We start from the raw sequence: 18,322 nt of genomic DNA, 5'->3' as shown, positions 1-18,322 counted from the left end.
CAAGCCACCACTGCTTCCTCCACGAAGATTCTGGAAATGTTCGGGCTTCTTTCTGACACAGATTTAGCTCTGGGTACCTGCAAAGCCCTTCAGGGGACGGACGCCACAAGTCTGGACAACTTTCCTGCTAAGTGTATGCCTGGTAGCTACCCTTGCCTTCTCACCTCGGCATGCTTCTGCAAAAGGTTGGCCTTCCGCCAACACGCATTTTTTCTCTCTGCGTCCTAAACTCGCAGATCTCTAGGGATATCTCCAGGACAGGCAACAGGGAATTAAGGCTACTTTGGAGGTCTTACATGCCCGGGAGCTACCTTGGCCTCCACCACACTGCACTTAGGAAAACGTTTTGCCTCCCTGCCTTACTCCTGGACTACAGCAGCGTACCCGTCTGGGGTCGCTACCTCAATTTGGGCCAAACTGGCAAGTACGTGCATGCCCAGTAGCTACCCGTTCCTCCTCCCAGGCATACTTGCGGAAGTTTTTGGCCTCTGCCACAGAATGACTTGTGCATTTAGTCCGCACACCCCTTCAGCCTAGGTACCCAAGAGCATTGGCCAATTTTGGAGCGAGCTGCACATCAACAGGCTTCTCTTGCCTTCTCTTGATCTGCTTGGACAAAAGTTTCTGCCTACGTCCAGACGCAGATTGACTTTGGGATCCTGTCCACAGATTGCTTCAGGGGAGCTACCCGAGAACTTGGCCCAATTCTGGAGAGAGGTACCTGCCAGGGTACCTTCGCTTTTCCCCGCTGATCCCATGTTCCAAATCTTCTGGGCTAGCTCCACATGCAGAATTGCTTGGCAATGCCAGCCCAGGACCCCTCCACGTTAGCTTGCTCCCAATTTTGCCTCTCCTTTCCAGGTAGCTGCATGCCTGCAAGCCACCACTGCTTCCTCCACGAAGCTTCTGGAAATGTTTGGGCTTCTTTCTGACACAGATTTAGCTCTGGGTACCTGCAAAGCCCTTCAGGGGACGGACGCCACAAGTCTGGACAACTTTCCTGCTAAGTGTATGCCTGGTAGCTACCCTTGCCTTCTCACCTCGGCATGCTTCTGCAAAAGGTTGGCCTTCCGCCAACATGCATTTTTTCTCTCTGCGTCCTAAACTCGCAGATCTCTAGGGATATCTCCAGGACAGGCAACAGGGAATTAAGGCTACTTTGGAGGTCTTACATGCCCGGGAACTACCTTGGCCTCCACCACATTGCACTTAGGAAAACGTTTTGCCTCCCTGCCTTACTCCTGGACTACAGCAGCGTACCCGTCTGGGGTCGCTACCTCAATTTGGGCCAAACTGGCAAGTACGTGCATGCCCAGTAGCTACCCGTTCCTCCTCCCAGGCATACTTGCGGAAGTTTTTGGCCTCTGCCACAGAATGACTTGTGCATTTAGTCCGCACACCCCTTCAGCCTAGGTACCCAAGAGCATTGGCCAATTTTGGAGCGAGCTGCACGTCAACAGGCTTCTCTTGCCTTCTCTTGATCTGCTTGGACAAAAGTTTCTGCCTACGTCCAGACGCAGATTGACTTTGGGATCCTGTCCACAGATTGCTTCAGGGGAGCTACCCGAGAACTTGGCCCAATTCTGGAGAGAGGTACCTGCCAGGGTACCTTCGCTTTTCCCCGCTGATCCCATGTTCCAAATCTTCTGGGCTAGCTCCACATGCAGAATTGCTTGGCAATGCCAGCCCAGGACCCCTCCACGTTAGCTTGCTCCCAATTTTGCCTCTCCTTTCCAGGTAGCTGCATGCCTGCAAGCCACCACTGCTTCCTCCACGAAGATTCTGGAAATGTTTGGGCTTCTTTCTGACACAGATTTAGCTCTGGGTACCTGCAAAGCCCTTCAGGGCACGGACGCCACAAGTCTGGACAACTTTCCTGCTAAGTGTATGCCTGGTAGCTACCCTTGCCTTCTCACCTCGGCATGCTTCTGCAAAAGGTTGGCCTTCCGCCAACACGCATTTTTTCTCTCTGCGTCCTAAACTCGCAGATCTCTAGGGATATCTCCAGGACAGGCAACAGGGAATTAAGGCTACTTTGGAGGTCTTACATGCCCGGGAGCTACCTTGGCCTCCACCACATTGCACTTAGGAAAACGTTTTGCCTCCCTGCCTTACTCCTGGACTACAGCAGCGTACCCGTCTGGGGTCGCTACCTCAATTTGGGCCAAACTGGCAAGTACGTGCATGCCCAGTAGCTACCCGTTCCTCCTCCCAGGCATACTTGCGGAAGTTTTTGGCCTCTGCCACAGAATGACTTGTGCATTTAGTCCGCACACCCCTTCAGCCTAGGTACCCAAGAGCATTGGCCAATTTTGGAGCGAGCTGCACGTCAACAGGCTTCTCTTGCCTTCTCTTGATCTGCTTGGACAAAAGTTTCTGCCTACGTCCAGACGCAGATTGACTTTGGGATCCTGTCCACAGATTGCTTCAGGGGAGCTACCCGAGAACTTGGCCCGATTCTGGAGAGAGGTACCTGCCAGGGTACCTTCGCTTTTCCCCGCTGATCCCATGTTCCAAATCTTCTGGGCTAGCTCCACATGCAGAATTGCTTGGCAATGCCAGCCCAGGACCCCTCCACGTTAGCTTGCTCCCAATTTTGCCTCTCCTTTCCAGGTAGCTGCATGCCTGCAAGCCACCACTGCTTCCTCCACGAAGATTCTGGAAATGTTTGGGCTTCTTTCTGACACAGATTTAGCTCTGGGTACCTGCAAAGCCCTTCAGGGGACGGATGCCACAAGTCTGGACAACTTTCCTGCTAAGTGTATGCCTGGTAGCTACCCTTGCCTTCTCACCTCGGCATGCTTCTGCAAAAGGTTGGCCTTCCGCCAACACGCATTTTTTCTCTCTGCGTCCTAAACTCGCAGATCTCTAGGGATATCTCCAGGACAGGCAACAGGGAATTAAGGCTACTTTGGAGGTCTTACATGCCCGGGAGCTACCTTGGCCTCCACCACATTGCACTTAGGAAAACGTTTTGCCTCCCTGCCTTACTCCTGGACTACAGCAGCGTACCCGTCTGGGGTCGCTACCTCAATTTGGGCCAAACTGGCAAGTACGTGCATGCCCAGTAGCTACCCGTTCCTCCTCCCAGGCATACTTGCGGAAGTTTTTGGCCTCTGCCACAGAATGACTTGTGCATTTAGTCCGCACACCCCTTCAGCCTAGGTACCCAAGAGCATTGGCCAATTTTGGAGCGAGCTGCACGTCAACAGGCTTCTCTTGCCTTCTCTTGATCTGCTTGGACAAAAGTTTCTGCCTACGTCCAGACGCAGATTGACTTTGGGATCCTGTCCACAGATTGCTTCAGGGGAGCTACCCGAGAACTTGGCCCGATTCTGGAGAGAGGTACCTGCCAGGGTACCTTCGCTTTTCCCCGCTGATCCCATGTTCCAAATCTTCTGGGCTAGCTCCACATGCAGAATTGCTTGGCAATGCCAGCCCAGGACCCCTCCACGTTAGCTTGCTCCCAATTTTGCCTCTCCTTTCCAGGTAGCTGCATGCCTGCAAGCCACCACTGCTTCCTCCACGAAGATTCTGGAAATGTTCGGGCTTCTTTCTGACACAGATTTAGCTCTGGGTACCTGCAAAGCCCTTCAGGGGACGGACGCCACAAGTCTGGACAACTTTCCTGCTAAGTGTATGCCTGGTAGCTACCCTTGCCTTCTCACCTCGGCATGCTTCTGCAAAAGGTTGGCCTTCCGCCAACATGCATTTTTTCTCTCTGCGTCCTAAACTCGCAGATCTCTAGGGATATCTCCAGGACAGGCAACAGGGAATTAAGGCTACTTTGGAGGTCTTACATGCCCGGGAGCTACCTTGGCCTCCACCACACTGCACTTAGGAAAACGTTTTGCCTCCCTGCCTTACTCCTGGACTACAGCAGCGTACCCGTCTGGGGTCGCTACCTCAATTTGGGCCAAACTGGCAAGTACGTGCATGCCCAGTAGCTACCCGTTCCTCCTCCCAGGCATATTTGCGGAAGTTTTTGGCCTCTGCCACAGAATGACTTGTGCATTTAGTCCGCACACCCCTTCAGCCTAGGTACCCAAGAGCATTGGCCAATTTTGGAGCGAGCTGCACGTCAACAGGCTTCTCTTGCCTTCTCTTGATCTGCTTGGACAAAAGTTTCTGCCTACGTCCAGACGCAGATTGACTTTGGGATCCTGTCCACAGATTGCTTCAGGGGAGCTACCCGAGAACTTGGCCCAATTCTGGAGAGAGGTACCTGCCAGGGTACCTTCGCTTTTCCCCGCTGATCCCATGTTCCAAATCTTCTGGGCTAGCTCCACATGCAGAATTGCTTGGCAATGCCAGCCCAGGACCCCTCCACGTTAGCTTGCTCCCAATTTTGCCTCTCCTTTCCAGGTAGCTGCATGCCTGCAAGCCACCACTGCTTCCTCCACGAAGATTCTGGAAATGTTTGGGCTTCTTTCTGACACAGATTTAGCTCTGGGTACCTGCAAAGCCCTTCAGGGGACGGACGCCACAAGTCTGGACAACTTTCCTGCTAAGTGTATGCCTGGTAGCTACCCTTGCCTTCTCACCTCGGCATGCTTCTGCAAAAGGTTGGCCTTCCGCCAACACGCATTTTTTCTCTCTGCGTCCTAAACTCGCAGATCTCTAGGGATATCTCCAGGACAGGCAACAGGGAATTAAGGCTACTTTGGAGGTCTTACATGCCCGGGAGCTACCTTGGCCTCCACCACATTGCACTTAGGAAAACGTTTTGCCTCCCTGCCTTACTCCTGGACTACAGCAGCGTACCCGTCTGGGGTCGCTACCTCAATTTGGGCCAAACTGGCAAGTACGTGCATGCCCAGTAGCTACCCGTTCCTCCTCCCAGGCATACTTGCGGAAGTTTTTGGCCTCTGCCACAGAATGACTTGTGCATTTAGTCCGCACACCCCTTCAGCCTAGGTACCCAAGAGCATTGGCCAATTTTGGAGCGAGCTGCACGTCAACAGGCTTCTCTTGCCTTCTCTTGATCTGCTTGGACAAAAGTTTCTGCCTACGTCCAGACGCAGATTGACTTTGGGATCCTGTCCACAGATTGCTTCAGGGGAGCTACCCGAGAACTTGGCCCAATTCTGGAGAGAGGTACCTGCCAGGGTACCTTCGCTTTTCCCCGCTGATCCCATGTTCCAAATCTTCTGGGCTAGCTCCACATGCAGAATTGCTTGGCAATGCCAGCCCAGGACCCCTCCACGTTAGCTTGCTCCCAATTTTGCCTCTCCTTTCCAGGTAGCTGCATGCCTGCAAGCCACCACTGCTTCCTCCACGAAGATTCTGGAAATGTTTGGGCTTCTTTCTGACACAGATTTAGCTCTGGGTACCTGCAAAGCCCTTCAGGGGACGGACGCCACAAGTCTGGACAACTTTCCTGCTAACTGTATGCCTGGTAGCTACCCTTGCCTTCTCACCTCGGCATGCTTCTGCAAAAGGTTGGCCTTCCGCCAACACGCATTTTTTCTCTCTGCGTCCTAAACTCGCAGATCTCTAGGGATATCTCCAGGACAGGCAACAGGGAATTAAGGCTACTTTGGAGGTCTTACATGCCCGGGAGCTACCTTGGCCTCCACCACATTGCACTTAGGAAAACGTTTTGCCTCCCTGCCTTACTCCTGGACTACAGCAGCGTACCCGTCTGGGGTCGCTACCTCAATTTGGGCCAAACTGGCAAGTACGTGCATGCCCAGTAGCTACCCGTTCCTCCTCCCAGGCATACTTGCGGAAGTTTTTGGCCTCTGCCACAGAATGACTTGTGCATTTAGTCCGCACACCCCTTCAGCCTAGGTACCCAAGAGCATTGGCCAATTTTGGAGCGAGCTGCACGTCAACAGGCTTCTCTTGCCTTCTCTTGATCTGCTTGGACAAAAGTTTCTGCCTACGTCCAGACGCAGATTGACTTTGGGATCCTGTCCACAGATTGCTTCAGGGGAGCTACCCGAGAACTTGGCCCAATTCTGGAGAGAGGTACCTGCCAGGGTACCTTCGCTTTTCCCCGCTGATCCCATGTTCCAAATCTTCTGGGCTAGCTCCACATGCAGAATTGCTTGGCAATGCCAGCCCAGGACCCCTCCACGTTAGCTTGCTCCCAATTTTGCCTCTCCTTTCCAGGTAGCTGCATGCCTGCAAGCCACCACTTCTTCCTCCACGAAGCTTCTGGAAATGTTTGGGCTTCTTTCTGACACAGATTTAGCTCTGGGTACCTGCAAAGCCCTTCAGGGCACGGACGCCACAAGTCTGGACAACTTTCCTGCTAACTGTATGCCTGGTAGCTACCCTTGCCTTCTCACCTCGGCATGCTTCTGCAAAAGGTTGGCCTTCCGCCAACACGCATTTTTTCTCTCTGCGTCCTAAACTCGCAGATCTCTAGGGATATCTCCAGGACAGGCAACAGGGAATTAAGGCTACTTTGGAGGTCTTACATGCCCGGGAGCTACCTTGGCCTCCACCACATTGCACTTAGGAAAACGTTTTGCCTCCCTGCCTTACTCCTGGACTACAGCAGCGTACCCGTCTGGGGTCGCTACCTCAATTTGGGCCAAACTGGCAAGTACGTGCATGCCCAGTAGCTACCCGTTCCTCCTCCCAGGCATACTTGCGGAAGTTTTTGGCCTCTGCCACAGAATGACTTGTGCATTTAGTCCGCACACCCCTTCAGCCTAGGTACCCAAGAGCATTGGCCAATTTTGGAGCGAGCTGCACGTCAACAGGCTTCTCTTGCCTTCTCTTGATCTGCTTGGACAAAAGTTTCTGCCTACGTCCAGACGCAGATTGACTTTGGGATCCTGTCCACAGATTGCTTCAGGGGAGCTACCCGAGAACTTGGCCCGATTCTGGAGAGAGGTACCTGCCAGGGTACCTTCGCTTTTCCCCGCTGATCCCATGTTCCAAATCTTCTGGGCTAGCTCCACATGCAGAATTGCTTGGCAATGCCAGCCCAGGACCCCTCCACGTTAGCTTGCTCCCAATTTTGCCTCTCCTTTCCAGGTAGCTGCATGCCTGCAAGCCATTACTGCTTCCTCCACGAAGATTCTGGAAATGTTCGGGCTTCTTTCTGACACAGATTTAGCTCTGGGTACCTGCAAAGCCCTTCAGGGGACGGACGCCACAAGTCTGGACAACTTTCCTGCTAAGTGTATGCCTGGTAGCTACCCTTGCCTTCTCACCTCGGCATGCTTCTGCAAAAGGTTGGCCTTCCGCCAACATGCATTTTTTCTCTCTGCGTCCTAAACTCGCAGATCTCTAGGGATATCTCCAGGACAGGCAACAGGGAATTAAGGCTACTTTGGAGGTCTTACATGCCCGGGAGCTACCTTGGCCTCCACCACATTGCACTTAGGAAAACGTTTTGCCTCCCTGCCTTACTCCTGGACTACAGCAGCGTACCCGTCTGGGGTCGCTACCTCAATTTGGGCCAAACTGGCAAGTACGTGCATGCCCAGTAGCTACCCGTTCCTCCTCCCAGGCATACTTGCGGAAGTTTTTGGCCTCTGCCACAGAATGACTTGTGCATTTAGTCCGCACACCCCTTCAGCCTAGGTACCCAAGAGCATTGGCCAATTTTGGAGCGAGCTGCACGTCAACAGGCTTCTCTTGCCTTCTCTTGATCTGCTTGGACAAAAGTTTCTGCCTACGTCCAGACGCAGATTGACTTTGGGATCCTGTCCACAGATTGCTTCAGGGGAGCTACCCGAGAACTTGGCCCAATTCTGGAGAGAGGTACCTGCCAGGGTACCTTCGCTTTTCCCCGCTGATCCCATGTTCCAAATCTTCTGGGCTAGCTCCACATGCAGAATTGCTTGGCAATGCCAGCCCAGGACCCCTCCACGTTAGCTTGCTCCCAATTTTGCCTCTCCTTTCCAGGTAGCTGCATGCCTGCAAGCCACCACTGCTTCCTCCACGAAGATTCTGGAAATGTTTGGGCTTCTTTCTGACACAGATTTAGCTCTGGGTACCTGCAAAGCCCTTCAGGGGACGGACGCCACAAGTCTGGACAACTTTCCTGCTAAGTGTATGCCTGGTAGCTACCCTTGCCTTCTCACCTCGGCATGCTTCTGCAAAAGGTTGGCCTTCCGCCAACACGCATTTTTTCTCTCTGCGTCCTAAACTCGCAGATCTCTAGGGATATCTCCAGGACAGGCAACAGGGAATTAAGGCTACTTTGGAGGTCTTACATGCCCGGGAACTACCTTGGCCTCCACCACATTGCACTTAGGAAAACGTTTTGCCTCCCTGCCTTACTCCTGGACTACAGCAGCGTACCCGTCTGGGGTCGCTACCTCAATTTGGGCCAAACTGGCAAGTACGTGCATGCCCAGTAGCTACCCGTTCCTCCTCCCAGGCATACTTGCGGAAGTTTTTGGCCTCTGCCACAGAATGACTTGTGCATTTAGTCCGCACACCCCTTCAGCCTAGGTACCCAAGAGCATTGGCCAATTTTGGAGCGAGCTGCACGTCAACAGGCTTCTCTTGCCTTCTCTTGATCTGCTTGGACAAAAGTTTCTGCCTACGTCCAGACGCAGATTGACTTTGGGATCCTGTCCACAGATTGCTTCAGGGGAGCTACCCGAGAACTTGGCCCAATTCTGGAGAGAGGTACCTGCCAGGGTACCTTCGCTTTTCCCCGCTGATCCCATGTTCCAAATCTTCTGGGCTAGCTCCACATGCAGAATTGCTTGGCAATGCCAGCCCAGGACCCCTCCACGTTAGCTTGCTCCCAATTTTGCCTCTCCTTTCCAGGTAGCTGCATGCCTGCAAGCCACCACTGCTTCCTCCACGAAGATTCTGGAAATGTTTGGGCTTCTTTCTGACACAGATTTAGCTCTGGGTACCTGCAAAGCCCTTCAGGGCACGGACGCCACAAGTCTGGACAACTTTCCTGCTAAGTGTATGCCTGGTAGCTACCCTTGCCTTCTCACCTCGGCATGCTTCTGCAAAAGGTTGGCCTTCCGCCAACACGCATTTTTTCTCTCTGCGTCCTAAACTCGCAGATCTCTAGGGATATCTCCAGGACAGGCAACAGGGAATTAAGGCTACTTTGGAGGTCTTACATGCCCGGGAGCTACCTTGGCCTCCACCACATTGCACTTAGGAAAACGTTTTGCCTCCCTGCCTTACTCCTGGACTACAGCAGCGTACCCATCTGGGGTCGCTACCTCAATTTGGGCCAAACTGGCAAGTACGTGCATGCCCAGTAGCTACCCGTTCCTCCTCCCAGGCATACTTGCGGAAGTTTTTGGCCTCTGCCACAGAATGACTTGTGCATTTAGTCCGCACACCCCTTCAGCCTAGGTACCCAAGAGCATTGGCCAATTTTGGAGCGAGCTGCACGTCAACAGGCTTCTCTTGCCTTCTCTTGATCTGCTTGGACAAAAGTTTCTGCCTACGTCCAGACGCAGATTGACTTTGGGATCCTGTCCACAGATTGCTTCAGGGGAGCTACCCGAGAACTTGGCCCAATTCTGGAGAGAGGTACCTGCCAGGGTACCTTCGCTTTTCCCCGCTGATCCCATGTTCCAAATCTTCTGGGCTAGCTCCACATGCAGAATTGCTTGGCAATGCCAGCCCAGGACCCCTCCACGTTAGCTTGCTCCCAATTTTGCCTCTCCTTTCCAGGTAGCTGCATGCCTGCAAGCCACCACTGCTTCCTCCACGAAGCTTCTGGAAATGTTTGGGCTTCTTTCTGACACAGATTTAGCTCTGGGTACCTGCAAAGCCCTTCAGGGCATGGACGCCACAAGTCTGGACAACTTTCCTGCTAACTGTATGCCTGGTAGCTACCCTTGCCTTCTCACCTCGGCATGCTTCTGCAAAAGGTTGGCCTTCCGCCAACACGCATTTTTTCTCTCTGCGTCCTAAACTCGCAGATCTCTAGGGATATCTCCAGGACAGGCAACAGGGAATTAAGGCTACTTTGGAGGTCTTACATGCCCGGGAGCTACCTTGGCCTCCACCACATTGCACTTAGGAAAACGTTTTGCCTCCCTGCCTTACTCCTGGACTACAGCAGCGTACCCGTCTGGGGTCGCTACCTCAATTTGGGCCAAACTGGCAAGTACGTGCATGCCCAGTAGCTACCCGTTCCTCCTCCCAGGCATACTTGCGGAAGTTTTTGGCCTCTGCCACAGAATGACTTGTGCATTTAGTCCGCACACCCCTTCAGCCTAGGTACCCAAGAGCATTGGCCAATTTTGGAGCGAGCTGCACGTCAACAGGCTTCTCTTGCCTTCTCTTGATCTGCTTGGACAAAAGTTTCTGCCTACGTCCAGACGCAGATTGACTTTGGGATCCTGTCCACAGATTGCTTCAGGGGAGCTACCCGAGAACTTGGCCCAATTCTGGAGAGAGGTACCTGCCAGGGTACCTTCGCTTTTCCCCGCTGATCCCATGTTCCAAATCTTCTGGGCTAGCTCTACATGCAGAATTGCTTGGCAATGCCAGCCCAGGACCCCTCCACGTTAGCTTGCTCCCAATTTTGCCTCTCCTTTCCAGGTAGCTGCATGCCTGCAAGCCACCACTGCTTCCTCCACGAAGATTCTGGAAATGTTTGGGCTTCTTTCTGACACAGATTTAGCTCTGGGTACCTGCAAAGCCCTTCAGGGGACGGACGCCACAAGTCTGGACAACTTTCCTGCTAACTGTATGCCTGGTAGCTACCCTTGCCTTCTCACCTCGGCATGCTTCTGCAAAAGGTTGGCCTTCCGCCAACACGCATTTTTTCTCTCTGCGTCCTAAACTCGCAGATCTCTAGGGATATCTCCAGGACAGGCAACAGGGAATTAAGGCTACTTTGGAGGTCTTACATGCCCGGGAGCTACCTTGGCCTCCACCACATTGCACTTAGGAAAACGTTTTGCCTCCCTGCCTTACTCCTGGACTACAGCAGCGTACCCGTCTGGGGTTGCTACCTCAATTTGGGCCAAACTGGCAAGTACGTGCATGCCCAGTAGCTACCCGTTCCTCCTCCCAGGCATACTTGCGGAAGTTTTTGGCCTCTGCCACAGAATGACTTGTGCATTTAGTCCGCACACCCCTTCAGCCTAGGTACCCAAGAGCATTGGCCAATTTTGGAGCGAGCTGCACGTCAACAGGCTTCTCTTGCCTTCTCTTGATCTGCTTGGACAAAAGTTTCTGCCTACGTCCAGACGCAGATTGACTTTGGGATCCTGTCCACAGATTGCTTCAGGGGAGCTACCCGAGAACTTGGCCCAATTCTGGAGAGAGGTACCTGCCAGGGTACCTTCGCTTTTCCCCGCTGATCCCATGTTCCAAATCTTCTGGGCTAGCTCCACATGCAGAATTGCTTGGCAATGCCAGCCCAGGACCCCTCCACGTTAGCTTGCTCCCAATTTTGCCTCTCCTTTCCAGGTAGCTGCATGCCTGCAAGCCACCACTGCTTCCTCCACGAAGATTCTGGAAATGTTCGGGCTTCTTTCTGACACAGATTTAGCTCTGGGTACCTGCAAAGCCCTTCAGGGCACGGACGCCACAAGTCTGGACAACTTTCCTGCTAAGTGTATGCCTGGTAGCTACCCTTGCCTTCTCACCTCGGCATGCTTCTGCAAAAGGTTGGCCTTCCGCCAACACGCATTTTTTCTCTCTGCGTCCTAAACTCGCAGATCTCTAGGGATATCTCCAGGACAGGCAACAGGGAATTAAGGCTACTTTGGAGGTCTTACATGCCCGGGAGCTACCTTGGCCTCCACCACATTGCACTTAGGAAAACGTTTTGCCTCCCTGCCTTACTCCTGGACTACAGCAGCGTACCCGTCTGGGGTCGCTACCTCAATTTGGGCCAAACTGGCAAGTACGTGCATGCCCAGTAGCTACCCGTTCCTCCTCCCAGGCATACTTGCGGAAGTTTTTGGCCTCTGCCACAGAATGACTTGTGCATTTAGTCCGCACACCCCTTCAGCCTAGGTACCCAAGAGCATTGGCCAATTTTGGAGCGAGCTGCACGTCAACAGGCTTCTCTTGCCTTCTCTTGATCTGCTTGGACAAAAGTTTCTGCCTACGTCCAGACGCAGATTGACTTTGGGATCCTGTCCACAGATTGCTTCAGGGGAGCTACCCGAGAACTTGGCCCAATTCTGGAGAGAGGTACCTGCCAGGGTACCTTCGCTTTTCCCCGCTGATCCCATGTTCCAAATCTTCTGGGCTAGCTCCACATGCAGAATTGCTTGGCAATGCCAGCCCAGGACCCCTCCACGTTAGCTTGCTCCCAATTTTGCCTCTCCTTTCCAGGTAGCTGCATGCCTGCAAGCCACCACTGCTTCCTCCACGAAGCTTCTGGAAATGTTTGGGCTTCTTTCTGACACAGATTTAGCTCTGGGTACCTGCAAAGCCCTTCAGGGCACGGACGCCACAAGTCTGGACAACTTTCCTGCTAACTGTATGCCTGGTAGCTACCCTTGCCTTCTCACCTCGGCATGCTTCTGCAAAAGGTTGGCCTTCCGCCAACACGCATTTTTTCTCTCTACGTCCTAAACTCGCAGATCTCTAGGGATATCTCCAGGACAGGCAACAGGGAATTAAGGCTACTTTGGAGGTCTTACATGCCCGGGAGCTACCTTGGCCTCCACCACATTGCACTTAGGAAAACGTTTTGCCTCCCTGCCTTACTCCTGGACTACAGCAGCGTACCCGTCTGGGGTCGCTACCTCAATTTGGGCCAAACTGGCAAGTACGTGCATGCCCAGTAGCTACCCGTTCCTCCTCCCAGGCATACTTGCGGAAGTTTTTGGCCTCTGCCACAGAATGACTTGTGCATTTAGTCCGCACACCCCTTCAGCCTAGGTACCCAAGAGCATTGGCCAATTTTGGAGCGAGCTGCACGTCAACAGGCTTCTCTTGCCTTCTCTTGATCTGCTTGGACAAAAGTTTCTGCCTACGTCCAGACGCAGATTGACTTTGGGATCCTGTCCACAGATTGCTTCAGGGGAGCTACCCGAGAACTTGGCCCAATTCTGGAGAGAGGTACCTGCCAGGGTACCTTCGCTTTTCCCCGCTGATCCCATGTTCCAAATCTTCTGGGCTAGCTCTACATGCAGAATTGCTTGGCAATGCCAGCCCAGGACCCCTCCACGTTAGCTTGCTCCCAATTTTGCCTCTCCTTTCCAGGTAGCTGCATGCCTGCAAGCCACCACTGCTTCCTCCACGAAGATTCTGGAAATGTTTGGGCTTCTTTCTGACACAGATTTAGCTCTGGGTACCTGCAAAGCCCTTCAGGGCACGGACGCCACAAGTCTGGACAACTTTCCTGCTAAGTGTATGCCTGGTAGCTACCCTTGCCTTCTCACCTCGGCATGCTTCTGCAAAAGGTTGGCCTTCCGCCAACACGCATTTTTTCTCTCTGCGTCCTAAGCTCGCAGATCTCTAGGGATATCTCCAGGACAGGCAACAGGGAATTAAGGCTACTTTGGAGGTCTTACATGCCCGGGAGCTACCTTGGCCTCCACCACATTGCACTTAGGAAAACGTTTTGCCTCCCTGCCTTACTCCTGGACTACAGCAGCGTACCCGTCTGGGGTCGCTACCTCAATTTGGGCCAAACTGGCAAGTACGTGCATGCCCAGTAGCTACCCGTTCCTCCTCCCAGGCATACTTGCGGAAGTTTTTGGCCTCTGCCACAGAATGACTTGTGCATTTAGTCCGCACACCCCTTCAGCCTAGGTACCCAAGAGCATTGGCCAATTTTGGAGCGAGCTGCACGTCAACAGGCTTCTCTTGCCTTCTCTTGATCTGCTTGGACAAAAGTTTCTGCCTACGTCCAGACGCAGATTGACTTTGGGATCCTGTCCACAGATTGCTTCAGGGGAGCTACCCGAGAACTTGGCCCAATTCTGGAGAGAGGTACCTGCCAGGGTACCTTCGCTTTTCCCCGCTGATCCCATGTTCCAAATCTTCTGGGCTAGCTCCACATGCAGAATTGCTTGGCAATGCCAGCCCAGGACCCCTCCACGTTAGCTTGCTCCCAATTTTGCCTCTCCTTTCCAGGTAGCTGCATGCCTGCAAGCCACCACTGCTTCCTCCACGAAGATTCTGGAAATGTTTGGGCTTCTTTCTGACACAGATTTAGCTCTGGGTACCTGCAAAGCCCTTCAGGGGACGGACGCCACAAGTCTGGACAACTTTCCTGCTAAGTGTATGCCTGGTAGCTACCCTTGCCTTCTCACCTCGGCATGCTTCTGCAAAAGGTTGGCCTTCCGCCAACACGCATTTTTTCTCTCTGCGTCCTAAACTCGCAGATCTCTAGGGATATCTCCAGGACAGGCAACAGGGAATTAAGGCTACTTTGGAGGTCTTACATGCCCGGGAACTACCTTGGCCTCCACCACATTGCACTTAGGAAAACGTTTTGCCTCCCTGCCTTACTCCTGGACTACAGCAGCGTACCCGTCTGGGGTCGCTACCTCAATTTGGGCCAAACTGGCAAGTACGTGCATGCCCAGTAGCTACCCGTTCCTCCTCCCAGGCATACTTGCGGAAGTTTTTGGCCTCTGCCACAGAATGACTTGTGCATTTAGTCCGCACACCCCTTCAGCCTAGGTACCCAAGAGCATTGGCCAATTTTGGAGCGAGCTGCACGTCAACAGGCTTCTCTTGCCTTCTCTTGATCTGCTTGGACAAAAGTTTCTGCCTACGTCCAGACGCAGATTGACTTTGGGATCCTGTCCACAGATTGCTTCAGGGGAGCTACCCGAGAACTTGGCCCAATTCTGGAGAGAGGTACCTGCCAGGGTACCTTCGCTTTTCCCCGCTGATCCCATGTTCCAAATCTTCTGGGCTAGCTCCACATGCAGAATTGCTTGGCAATGCCAGCCCAGGACCCCTCCACGTTAGCTTGCTCCCAATTTTGCCTCTCCTTTCCAGGTAGCTGCATGCCTGCAAGCCACCACTGCTTCCTCCACGAAGATTCTGGAAATGTTTGGGCTTCTTTCTGACACAGATTTAGCTCTGGGTACCTGCAAAGCCCTTCAGGGCACGGACGCCACAAGTCTGGACAACTTTCCTGCTAAGTGTATGCCTGGTAGCTACCCTTGCCTTCTCACCTCGGCATGCTTCTGCAAAAGGTTGGCCTTCCGCCAACACGCATTTTTTCTCTCTGCGTCCTAAACTCGCAGATCTCTAGGGATATCTCCAGGACAGGCAACAGGGAATTAAGGCTACTTTGGAGGTCTTACATGCCCGGGAGCTACCTTGGCCTCCACCACATTGCACTTAGGAAAACGTTTTGCCTCCCTGCCTTACTCCTGGACTACAGCAGCGTACCCATCTGGGGTCGCTACCTCAATTTGGGCCAAACTGGCAAGTACGTGCATGCCCAGTAGCTACCCGTTCCTCCTCCCAGGCATACTTGCGGAAGTTTTTGGCCTCTGCCACAGAATGACTTGTGCATTTAGTCCGCACACCCCTTCAGCCTAGGTACCCAAGAGCATTGGCCAATTTTGGAGCGAGCTGCACGTCAACAGGCTTCTCTTGCCTTCTCTTGATCTGCTTGGACAAAAGTTTCTGCCTACGTCCAGACGCAGATTGACTTTGGGATCCTGTCCACAGATTGCTTCAGGGGAGCTACCCGAGAACTTGGCCCAATTCTGGAGAGAGGTACCTGCCAGGGTACCTTCGCTTTTCCCCGCTGATCCCATGTTCCAAATCTTCTGGGCTAGCTCCACATGCAGAATTGCTTGGCAATGCCAGCCCAGGACCCCTCCACGTTAGCTTGCTCCCAATTTTGCCTCTCCTTTCCAGGTAGCTGCATGCCTGCAAGCCACCACTGCTTCCTCCACGAAGCTTCTGGAAATGTTTGGGCTTCTTTCTGACACAGATTTAGCTCTGGGTACCTGCAAAGCCCTTCAGGGCATGGACGCCACAAGTCTGGACAACTTTCCTGCTAAGTGTATGCCTGGTAGCTACCCTTGCCTTCTCACCTCGGCATGCTTCTGCAAAAGGTTGGCCTTCCGCCAACACGCATTTTTTCTCTCTGCGTCCTAAACTCGCAGATCTCTAGGGATATCTCCAGGACAGGCAACAGGGAATTAAGGCTACTTTGGAGGTCTTACATGCCCGGGAGCTACCTTGGCCTCCACCACATTGCACTTAGGAAAACGTTTTGCCTCCCTGCCTTACTCCTGGACTACAGCAGCGTACCCGTCTGGGGTCGCTACCTCAATTTGGGCCAAACTGGCAAGTACGTGCATGCCCAGTAGCTACCCGTTCCTCCTCCCAGGCATACTTGCGGAAGTTTTTGGCCTCTGCCACAGAATGACTTGTGCATTTAGTCCGCACACCCCTTCAGCCTAGGTACCCAAGAGCATTGGCCAATTTTGGAGCGAGCTGCACGTCAACAGGCTTCTCTTGCCTTCTCTTGATCTGCTTGGACAAAAGTTTCTGCCTACGTCCAGACGCAGATTGACTTTGGGATCCTGTCCACAGATTGCTTCAGGGGAGCTACCCGAGAACTTGGCCCAATTCTGGAGAGAGGTACCTGCCAGGGTACCTTCGCTTTTCCCCGCTGATCCCATGTTCCAAATCTTCTGGGCTAGCTCTACATGCAGAATTGCTTGGCAATGCCAGCCCAGGACCCCTCCACGTTAGCTTGCTCCCAATTTTGCCTCTCCTTTCCAGGTAGCTGCATGCCTGCAAGCCACCACTGCTTCCTCCACGAAGATTCTGGAAATGTTTGGGCTTCTTTCTGACACAGATTTAGCTCTGGGTACCTGCAAAGCCCTTCAGGGGACGGACGCCACAAGTCTGGACAACTTTCCTGCTAACTGTATGCCTGGTAGCTACCCTTGCCTTCTCACCTCGGCATGCTTCTGCAAAAGGTTGGCCTTCCGCCAACACGCATTTTTTCTCTCTGCGTCCTAAACTCGCAGATCTCTAGGGATATCTCCAGGACAGGCAACAGGGAATTAAGGCTACTTTGGAGGTCTTACATGCCCGGGAGCTACCTTGGCCTCCACCACATTGCACTTAGGAAAACGTTTTGCCTCCCTGCCTTACTCCTGGACTACAGCAGCGTACCCGTCTGGGGTTGCTACCTCAATTTGGGCCAAACTGGCAAGTACGTGCATGCCCAGTAGCTACCCGTTCCTCCTCCCAGGCATACTTGCGGAAGTTTTTGGCCTCTGCCACAGAATGACTTGTGCATTTAGTCCGCACACCCCTTCAGCCTAGGTACCCAAGAGCATTGGCCAATTTTGGAGCGAGCTGCACGTCAACAGGCTTCTCTTGCCTTCTCTTGATCTGCTTGGACAAAAGTTTCTGCCTACGTCCAGACGCAGATTGACTTTGGGATCCTGTCCACAGATTGCTTCAGGGGAGCTACCCGAGAACTTGGCCCAATTCTGGAGAGAGGTACCTGCCAGGGTACCTTCGCTTTTCCCCGCTGATCCCATGTTCCAAATCTTCTGGGCTAGCTCCACATGCAGAATTGCTTGGCAATGCCAGCCCAGGACCCCTCCACGTTAGCTTGCTCCCAATTTTGCCTCTCCTTTCCAGGTAGCTGCATGCCTGCAAGCCACCACTGCTTCCTCCACGAAGATTCTGGAAATGTTCGGGCTTCTTTCTGACACAGATTTAGCTCTGGGTACCTGCAAAGCCCTTCAGGGCACGGACGCCACAAGTCTGGACAACTTTCCTGCTAAGTGTATGCCTGGTAGCTACCCTTGCCTTCTCACCTCGGCATGCTTCTGCAAAAGGTTGGCCTTCCGCCAACACGCATTTTTTCTCTCTGCGTCCTAAACTCGCAGATCTCTAGGGATATCTCCAGGACAGGCAACAGGGAATTAAGGCTACTTTGGAGGTCTTACATGCCCGGGAGCTACCTTGGCCTCCACCACATTGCACTTAGGAAAACGTTTTGCCTCCCTGCCTTACTCCTGGACTACAGCAGCGTACCCGTCTGGGGTCGCTACCTCAATTTGGGCCAAACTGGCAAGTACGTGCATGCCCAGTAGCTACCCGTTCCTCCTCCCAGGCATACTTGCGGAAGTTTTTGGCCTCTGCCACAGAATGACTTGTGCATTTAGTCCGCACACCCCTTCAGCCTAGGTACCCAAGAGCATTGGCCAATTTTGGAGCGAGCTGCACGTCAACAGGCTTCTCTTGCCTTCTCTTGATCTGCTTGGACAAAAGTTTCTGCCTACGTCCAGACGCAGATTGACTTTGGGATCCTGTCCACAGATTGCTTCAGGGGAGCTACCCGAGAACTTGGCCCAATTCTGGAGAGAGGTACCTGCCAGGGTACCTTCGCTTTTCCCCGCTGATCCCATGTTCCAAATCTTCTGGGCTAGCTCCACATGCAGAATTGCTTGGC

This window comes from Aythya marila (assembly GCF_965140915.1).
Source record: "Aythya marila genome assembly, chromosome: 17".
Classification (NCBI taxonomy): domain Eukaryota; kingdom Metazoa; phylum Chordata; class Aves; order Anseriformes; family Anatidae; genus Aythya; species Aythya marila.
Note: the sequence above shows the minus strand (reverse complement) of the source record.